Genomic DNA, 9,762 nt, shown 5'->3' on the forward strand with positions numbered 1-9,762 from the left:
AGGAGAATAGGTATTGAAAGTCCATTTTGCAGATGAGGGAACTGAGGCACAGAGAAGTCAAGTGATTTGCCTAAGGTCACATCAGTCACGTGGGAGAGCTGGGATGGTGAGATAAAATTAAAAGGGGTGATACTGTCTTTCCTTGAAGCTCATTTTCTGCTTATATCTGATTAATAATATCAGTATTATCCTAATACTAATAGGATCTTCATGGTATTTCTCAGTCGTGGACATTCACAGCATCTGATTATTCTTGATTCACATCTTCTTCTAGAGGCCTTCCCTGACTAAGCCCTCCTTTCCTCTTTTCCTACTTTCTTCTGCTTTCCCCTGACTTGCTGTCTTTATTCATCCCCCCTGCCACCCCAGCCCCACAGCACTTATGTACATATCTGTAATTTTCTTATTTTTATTAATGTCTGTCCCCTTCCAGACTGTAAGTTACTGTGGGCAGGAAATATGTCTGTTTATTGTTGTATACTCTGCACACAGTAAGTGCTCAAGAAGTACAACTGAATGAATGAATTTGTCAATTAAAAGATCAATTTTTCAAATATTATATTTCAACATATATTAACTGCCAAAATGTTATCCTCACCAGGATGTGGCATCAGCCAAGAAAAGTCCTTCTCTCTCTCTCTATGTTTCTCTTTCTCCATCACTCTGCTTCCCTTATATCAGTCACTCTCTCAGGACCTCTCAGTCTATCTCAATCTCTCTCTTTCTCTCTGATGTATAAGGGGGAATATGAATATCCTTTTCTTGGATGCTCACAGTGTGCCAACAGCCCTGAAAGGGTAAATTAGCTTTTTAAAAAGGTAATTGTAAAGTGTAACTGCCAAGGTTATCTTCAGAATTGAGGGGTGGGTTTTAGGTCTCCCACCCACTGAAGATTCTTACATCTTGAAGATCAGGCTGAAGACAAAAGCATAGTCAGTACTGTTTCTCAATTTTTTTTTCCCTTTCAGCAGCAATGGCTAACCCCCAATGTGCTCTTTTGAGTTTACTGTATGAAGCCAGTAGTTATAGTAGAGTGGTATGTACTGTGCCTTGACTGTAAATTACACTGGAATTTGATTGTAGCATAAATATGCAGTAAATCATTATATGTTTTTAACATTTTGCATAATATATACAAAAGATTTGTTTGATAAAATAGAACCTCAAATTGACTATGTCTAAAATAGGGACCCCATATATTAAAAGCATTTTCTTAACTTTAATTTGAAAGCTAAAATGAGTCATATCTTTAAACAGAGAATTGCCAAGTTGAAGCAATTACCCATCAGGTCATATGTATCTAACTTCAAGCAAGGAGAGAAATCATGAGCTAGTTTCCTTGCTGTAGCTCAAACATCAAAATCCCAGTTGAGTTTTTGAAGGGAACCACTATCCTCTAGTACAAGGCTTTCAAAACAAAGAGGAAAGGAAAAGTTATGGAGCAGGCTTTAGAGCTGGAATGTTAGTACTACCTCAAATAGATCACAGAGGTTAGGGAAGTACAGTATGGCCCCATATGAGACTGGGGTAGTTTTAAAAATGGTGTGTCATTGTATTTTGTTAAACTCTCAATATGCCATATTAATGAACACTGAGTCAATGTACCGGGTCATGACTGTGGAATTTGTCCAAAGATGAAGCAGGATTTCCTTTCTAGTTGTTGATCTAATTTTGATTATTTGGGGAAGATCAACATTTTATGTTATTGGACAGTTGGATATTGGCAGAAATATCCAAATATAGCTCTTTTACAAAAGAACAGTCCTGTTCTGTTTCATTTTTCTCTCCATAGGTGAAGGCAGTGGGCTGTCATAAAGAAATGAAGGAATTGTTATCTGACATAATGCCCCTCAGCTTTGTGCAAGTATCTCTATGCAGTAACACTACCACCTATAACACTGCCAGTCCCTATAGGGGAAGCAGCATGATCTAGTGGATAGAGCACTGGCCTGGGAATCAGAAGGACCTGGGTTATAATCCTGACTCTACCATGTGTCTGCTGTGTGACCTTAGGCAAGTCACTTCAATTCTCTGGGCCTCAATTACCTCCTCTGTAAAATGGGGATTAAGATTGTGAACCCTCTGTGGGACAGGGACTATAGCCAACCTAATTAGCTTGTATCTACCTCAGCACTTAGAAGAGTGCTTGGCACTTAAAAAATATCACCATTATTATTATTATCTCTGAAAGAGGAAGAAGCCCAAGAGAGTAAGTTTGGGTAAGAAATAATAGTTGAGCATTGTGCTTTAACTGAGATGATTCTATACAAATTAGGAGCTTTCTATTTGACATCCCCACTGTGGGAGAAGCTTACAATCACTAAAGCTAACTGTAGGCATACGCCTAAGGCCACAATATGTAAGAGCATAAGTACAAGAAATGCTATGGCATTTCTCCCTTCCACCTGATTTAATTCTGGCTTGAAGGGAAAAATCTTAGAATAGAGCAGGACTTGGGGGCGCTGAGGAAGGAAAGTGGGGAAATCCATATGGGTTGGTTACCAGCACAAAGAGAAAAAGCAAGCTCATTTAATTTCAGAATATGAGAATTATGACCATAAGTAATGTCATAATAATACAGGCCAATTTTCAACCCTGCCAGCATTTGTTTTCAACTGTGCCACCAAAGCATGCCCAGAAAGGACAGTATGATGGGTACCCTTCTGTACACCCATCCTCTGTTCCTCATCTATTCATTATTAATAAAAGTCATTGATATTGGGATCAGTAAGCATGAATTATGTGACTTCTGCAATTCACGATAAATTCATCTTATCTTTTGAACTAATAGATATGTGTTCATATTTTAATTTCAAAAATTAATGACGAGTTCCCCATAAATTTCCCTCAGGCATTGCACACTTAAAATAATAGCATCCTAGCCCATTAACAGGTATTCATTTAAATGGGTTCCGGTGAAATTCCTATGTCACTACCCAAGCACACATCTCCTGAATGTTTCCCCTTTGCCTTCTGCATCTTCACTTACTTGTGTGGAGGCCTAATGCAGTATAATTGAAACAATTTTATTGTCTGAAGCTATTCATTCTAATGTTTCAGTGACAGAAAATACTGGTCAATGTGACAAGTTAATATGACTTCTGTGGTCATTTGAACTCCTTTAAGCCATTGGCTGCTGAAATTGCTTGTCACCTCCTTTCACCTGCAAACTGCATGCAACTAATATGAGAAGAGAAAAACTTTTTAACTGAAAAAATGCTCTGTCAGGAGTAACTGCAATTTTTGATAATTGGTAGGATATTGTCCCTTTACATCAACTGTACTATTCCACTCAAGAGCATTACATGATCCCTCTTTTTTGCCACCTCTAGCAGAGACCTGAAACTTTGTGAATCACTTCACATGCCAATTGACTGATGAGTCTCATTTGAGATTATCTACTTCCTTTTTATAGATTGAAATATTTGTATTTCAAAATTATAGTTACCATTAAATCAGCAGGTTTATGAAAGAGTTGATTATCCAGAGATCAAAGTCTTCAATGAATCCTTGATGAAAGCTATGATATCTCCTGACAGCAATTGAAGAGAGATGTTCTGGGATTACTGTTCCGTGGTTCAGTCTCCACAAAAGATGTTACCAGCTACTGGCATCATTCCGTAGTCACTCTACATGAACACTAAATTTCATCAGCACCTTTATTTTCTGGACACATCATCAAAGGGACCATGGTTCTTGTGTGATTAGCTTTGAAACAGGCCACTTTATTTTCTGTTATTATGACCACAAACTTAGTAAGTGTGCTTTACACATTTGACATTGCCAAGATTGCTCAGGAATGAAGCAGGTTTTTGATTCATCTGTCTAAATCAGTAGGTCAGTGTTAGTCTTGGATTTTAAGATCCTAAAGGGTAGGTACTGCAGCTTAATTTGCTTTGTATGGATCTTTGAACCACTCCACAGTAGTTCACTCAGTACACGCTTTTGAGGGTGACAAATGATGATAGGGAATTCTCTTGTTCTTTAATTCACTTTCTCTTTCACCCTTGGCCCTAGTAATATTAGCATCTAAAACTGCAATTAACATATTTTTGGGGGACTAATGTTAATATATATATGGTCATCTTCAGACCTAAGGACAATTCTACTATTTTTGTAGTATATCAATGTAACACCTACAACATATTCAGTTCTTTTTTTCGGTGGGGAGAGAATTGTTATGGTATTTGTTAAGCACTTACTATGTGCCAGGCACTGTACTGATTTCTGGGGTACTAATAATTGTGGTACCTGTTAAGTGCTTACTATGTGCAAGCATTGTACTAAGTGCTGAGGTAGATAGGTACAGGATAATCAGATCCTCCTTGGAGCTCACAGTCTAAATAGGAGGAAGAATAGTTATTGAATCCCCATTTTGCAAATGATGGAAATGAGGCACAGAAAAGTAAATACAAGTTAATCAGGTTGGACATAGCCCATTTCCCACCTGGATCTTACAGTATTAATCCCTATTTTACAGCTGAGGGAACTGTGGCACAGAGAAGTTAAGTGACTTGCCCAAGTTCACACAGCAGACATGGGGAGGAGTCAGGATTAGAACTCAGATCCTCTAACTTCCAGGCCCGTGCTGTTTCCATGCAGTTTATAAGAATGTTATTTCCATTGGTTTTAAAAAGATTCATAAACCACTGTACATTATATTGAAAAATCTATCTCTCTTTCGCATTGTATTTAAAATATTTAAAACAAAGTATTTTAAAGAATTAGTAAAAATTATTTCTGATATAGAAATAATGTCTTAAACCTTAACTAGAAAATAGTAATTCCTGAAAGTTGTTAACAGCTTTGCTCTATAATTCTGAGATCTTATAAACAAAATAAAATCATGCAAACCTCCAAGAAGATGTTATCTAAACTTGGAAGTTGCTCATTTTAGTGGATGTTCTAAAATAAGAACATTTTGGTAACCTTGTTTTGGAATTGTTTTGAAGGCTCAGAGAAAATGATGTTCATAAGACTACTGAAATATTCTCTGGGATGTTGGTTTGATCTAAATTTAAGACTGATGTGTCCCTGTGCGATATCCTTGCCTTTATTTTTTGGGGGGTATGGTGCTAAGATCACTTGGGCCTTTACTACAGAGCTACATATGCCAAATCTGGTTTGCTGGAACAGAAGGTGGCCTAATTAATAAAAAGGAATGGCCCTCATTCCTGTGATGATCTGTCTGTTTGTGGATAAAATCCTACAACTGTGAAGAGCCTCGTGCACTGCTAAAGGGAAGGGGAAAAAATCAAAGTGTACAGCTGAGATACATCAGAGAGACTACACAAGAAGGGTGCCATAGTTTTAGAGCCCCCAGAATTCCTGACCAAAGAAGTAGTTAGTCACAGGTCTACATCAAAAGAAAACAACATTCTGTGTCGTTGCAAGCCTTTGCTATGATGTTTTGCCCTCAGCCTCATAATAATCAAAAGTCAGAGTAAAAAAGATAGACTGCCCCTTTAAAATTAGATCATCCCTTCTATTAATATGCAGAATGAGTTGTCAATTGACCAAGCAACAAATGTACATCCTCATATCCTCATTTTCACTTCTATCTATGAATATTTCAAAACGCTAATGTGCGCTTGGCCATTTGGGTTTTAAGCAGACTTATCACAGTGTAAAACCCCTCATTTTTATCCCTTAGCTGAGGGCTTCTTTTTCCCTTTTCCAGGGTGTCATTAAAAATCTGATGCCAAGAGCTGAGACTTGGCAGGGTTTGCGAGATAATTTGCAATCTGCAGTGTTTGCTGGCTAGCCCCACCTGCCCCCCTCTCTCTATTCCTCTCTTCCTCTCTCTCACTCTATACATCTCTCTCCTCTCTCTCCCTCTCTCTCTTTCTGTCTCTCTCCCCTTCCCTCTCTGTCTCCTTTTTTTTTAACCAGTCTGCCTGCTAGAGTCAATAGGGGGCATCCCTCATCTGTCTAAAAGAAAAATAGCAGCATACTAATTAGAATTCTATTTGCCAGAAGCCTCCGAGTTGCTGTGCTTATAGATTTCAAGCTTCTTTTGTTTGAATTAAATTGCGAACTTTTTTTTTCCTCCTTTGCACTAGCATGAGAGAGCGGGTGCCTTATTTTATTGAAAGAGAGGGGAAAAAAGCCTTAGCTATGGAAATGCTGAGGAAATGTCAGGGTTGTGTTTAAATATGCCTGGTATGCTTTTCAGTAGCTGACTCCTGTCTTTGGCAGAGTTGTTTCGGGGAGCTGGTGGGAAGGGCAGTATTGGGGAGGGGGAGGAGGGCAGGATAGGGAGGAAAAGGGGGGTCTGGCATTATAGCAAAGACACTGGGATCCCCCTCCCTGACGCTGAAATTCTGGGGGCTATATGACATGCTTTTACCCAGAGTGAAGCCAGATGGTTGGTGCTTGGATGAAAAAATCTTGGGATGAGATCACAAAGCTTGTTCATAACAGAACACACAACATCTCTGTTTCTCTGTTAAACTTGCCTCTTGTGAGGGTGGAGGGTGGGGCAACATACCATAAATCGAGGGAAAAAATGTTATATTTAACTTTAATTTGTTTTTATAACCCGGTAAATGAATTTCAATTTTCCCTTATTAAAAAGTCAAAATTATCCATGGAGAAATTTTACAATAATATTCATTTTTCATTCATGAATAGCCAAGCTATGCCCATCACAGAAACTTTTCAGTGCCAAAAAGCACCAGAATGATTTGCTAAGCATTAGCCAGTGATACAGCACGACAAGAGTGTCACAGAATTACTGTCCATTAATGCAAGAGTCAATTCTTGTCCTCTTTAAAAAAGTGTAATTAACTAAAATTAAAACTGAACATATGAATTAAAACGCATACCTATACCCATTGCAAGATGATTCTGAATCAAGCAAGTATAAAGGCCTAAAGTACCTAATTATTGGCCTATTAGTCTTTTTAAGCCCAAAGAAGAAACATAAATATCATTGGGCATGTAAATATGTGTAAATGAGCTTTAACATGCAAAAACTATACAAATTATATTTGTGATGTGTGCATATGTAAATATGTAAAGCCACACATATAGGAAATGTAATTCTGTTTAATTAGTTGACTGAACTGGGAAGGAGTACCCAGTAAGAAGGCCACTTAAATCGACTTTCAAATTACATACTACTAAAATTATGTCTAGCATTAAAATGCTTAATTTTCCACACAATAATTTATAGTTTTTCCTCACTACCGGATACCACAGCACTAGAAAATAACCAAAATTCCAGGAAGGGTAATCATACATTTTAAGAATAAAGCGTAATGTTTATTGTTAATACTGCTGTGCTAGTTAGCTAATGCATTCCTTCTCTATTATTAAGGATTCTTTTTGGAAAAGATGATATCTCATGTTTGTAAATGTATATGCCATGTTTAAAATACCTCATCAGGGACAAATATATCCAACAACTATAGTTTGAAGAATGGACTACTGTAAGAGATAGACATGCATGCAGGTAATAGACATTCTCAAAATTGTTTCTTGATTCCAATGGACTTTAATTAGTCTAAGTTTGTGAACCTGGGCCTTGATAAGTGTGAGAAGGCTTTACCTGTATTGCTAGAAGATGAAGCACTGTATTGTCATTCCTAATGCTTAAGATGGAAGGATTTTAGGCATGTATCTGTTCTTTTCCTTTGTACATTGCTTCAAATTTCCTAAATAGCATACAGAGCTGACATGTACAGTATGGATGTTTACAGTATCATGTAAACCCTGGAGCCAACCAGACTCACATCTCTTTGAATTACTTTTCCAATTCTAAGCCGCTAAGAATCCAGGCCCCCTTTATCTGTTCTTGTTATAAAAAGTGGCAGGAGGCAGAGTGGCAGAATGACCCACAAGATGGCACCTGTCACCAATGGGATTTCTCCTGCATTCTGCAGGCCAAATTTTGTTTGAACTCACTGTGGCCTCTGTCATATCCTCAATTTCCCTTCCACTCTTGGCTCTCCTTCTTAATCCCTTCCGTGCAGAATGAGGCTCTGTTTACCCGGCTTCTGAAACCTTTTTCTGAGAGAAGCCAAAGTAAAATTTTAATTTGAAATCCGGGCTCAGAATAAAATGGCAACATACAGTGAACTGGAAGGGGTTAGCTACAACAGCTGCATCTTTTTGATGGCAATTCACTTTAGGGGATGAGTGCTTTAAGACATTTTTCCTCTAGTTTTGTCACCAGCTCTATCTTATAGAAATGCACTTGAAATATATGATTAGTTAAGTCTCAAAGGTGTGGGAGTTGATTAGCACCCTAATGAAGCCCTTTGTTATTATTTACAGGCAAAGTACATCTAATATAGATGACATGAAAGTGTCCTTAGGCTGGCCTGTTGTATTTTAACCATGACCTGACAGGATCATCTTCTGCAGAGAGGTAAACACTTCTCAATACATTTTAAATTATTTTTCTTGTTTTAAAAAGTAAAAGGGACTAATAAAAAGGGAGGGCAATGTTATTAGTTTCCAGGAAAATAAAAGTTCACCTTGGTCCATACCAAACACAAAAGTAATTTTATCATTTAAAAGGCAAGATAAAAAAAAATAAATGTGCATCATCTTTGACTTACAGCTAACCAGTATACAACATTTGTGGTGGTCCATTAGACTATGACTGAGCTTTAAAAAAAAAATGAAAGCACTTCAGAATATTTTAATTCACCCAAGATGAGTGAATTATGTGTTTCAATCATGATCAAAATTAGATGGAGTATTAAATATATAACTGATGGTGTGAAAGCTCTTTAAATGTTAAAAATCATTACATTTATTATTGCTAATGTCCCTTTATCAATTCATTCCATTCAAAAGCCAGACAACTTGCTACATCTTATATCTTATAGTAATTCATTTAATGCACTTAACTAGAGTCCAAGCTCCTTGTGGGCAGGGACCATGTCTACCAACTCTGTTATATTGTACTCTACCAAGCACTTAATACAGTGCTCTACACACACAGTAAGTGCTCAAAAATTGATTGAATAACTGTTCGAAGTAATTAAAGCTAAGACACAAAAGGATGGCATAATACGGGCACAGATTCCTTAAAAATGAAGTGTTTTGATTAGTTTTGATTTTTACAAGCATATTTGAAGCTGCAGAACTATTTCCTTTCCAATGATTTGTAGAAAGTTAAACTTCTAAAATCTACAGAGTGATTAAGAATAGTTAATTACCCATTTATTAAATCCCATAAACACAGCTCCTTGTAATCTTTGCTGGTCTCACTATTCTTTAATCTTTCCACCACTTTCCATCCCTCTGTCCCACCTCTAACAGTGGAGAAATAGTTCCTCAACAAGCACTCCTATGGCCCATCCCAGATACCCATTATTTAGTCACCAGCAGGCTCCATTATGCTATCTCCCTTGATACCACAGGAGACAGATTTGCAAAAAGCTTACACATATAGTCTTTTCAGCAAAGTTCCCTGAGTGATTCAAAAATGACTCTTAAAAATAATTTTGGAGCTTTGTAATTAAACTCATCTATAGCTGGTGGAATGAAATAAAAAGAGAATTTCATTGCAAGTCAAAGACAGATATCTTTTTATTTCCAATCATTGTTTCTCAATGCTTCCACTGTGAGCTCCATCACTTCTGCTTCTTTTAACTACCATCCTGCTCACTTGGGAGTCATCTTTAAGGTCAGCCAGTATACATTAATCCTGCCTGGAGTAAAAATTTACTCCACACGATGGAAATGACAGGCCTGTACAACAACACATGAGAAAAAGTCATTCATTATTTATAAAAAAGCAAAAGT

Source organism: Tachyglossus aculeatus, chromosome 5, assembly GCF_015852505.1.
Source record: "Tachyglossus aculeatus isolate mTacAcu1 chromosome 5, mTacAcu1.pri, whole genome shotgun sequence".
NCBI lineage: Eukaryota > Metazoa > Chordata > Mammalia > Monotremata > Tachyglossidae > Tachyglossus > Tachyglossus aculeatus.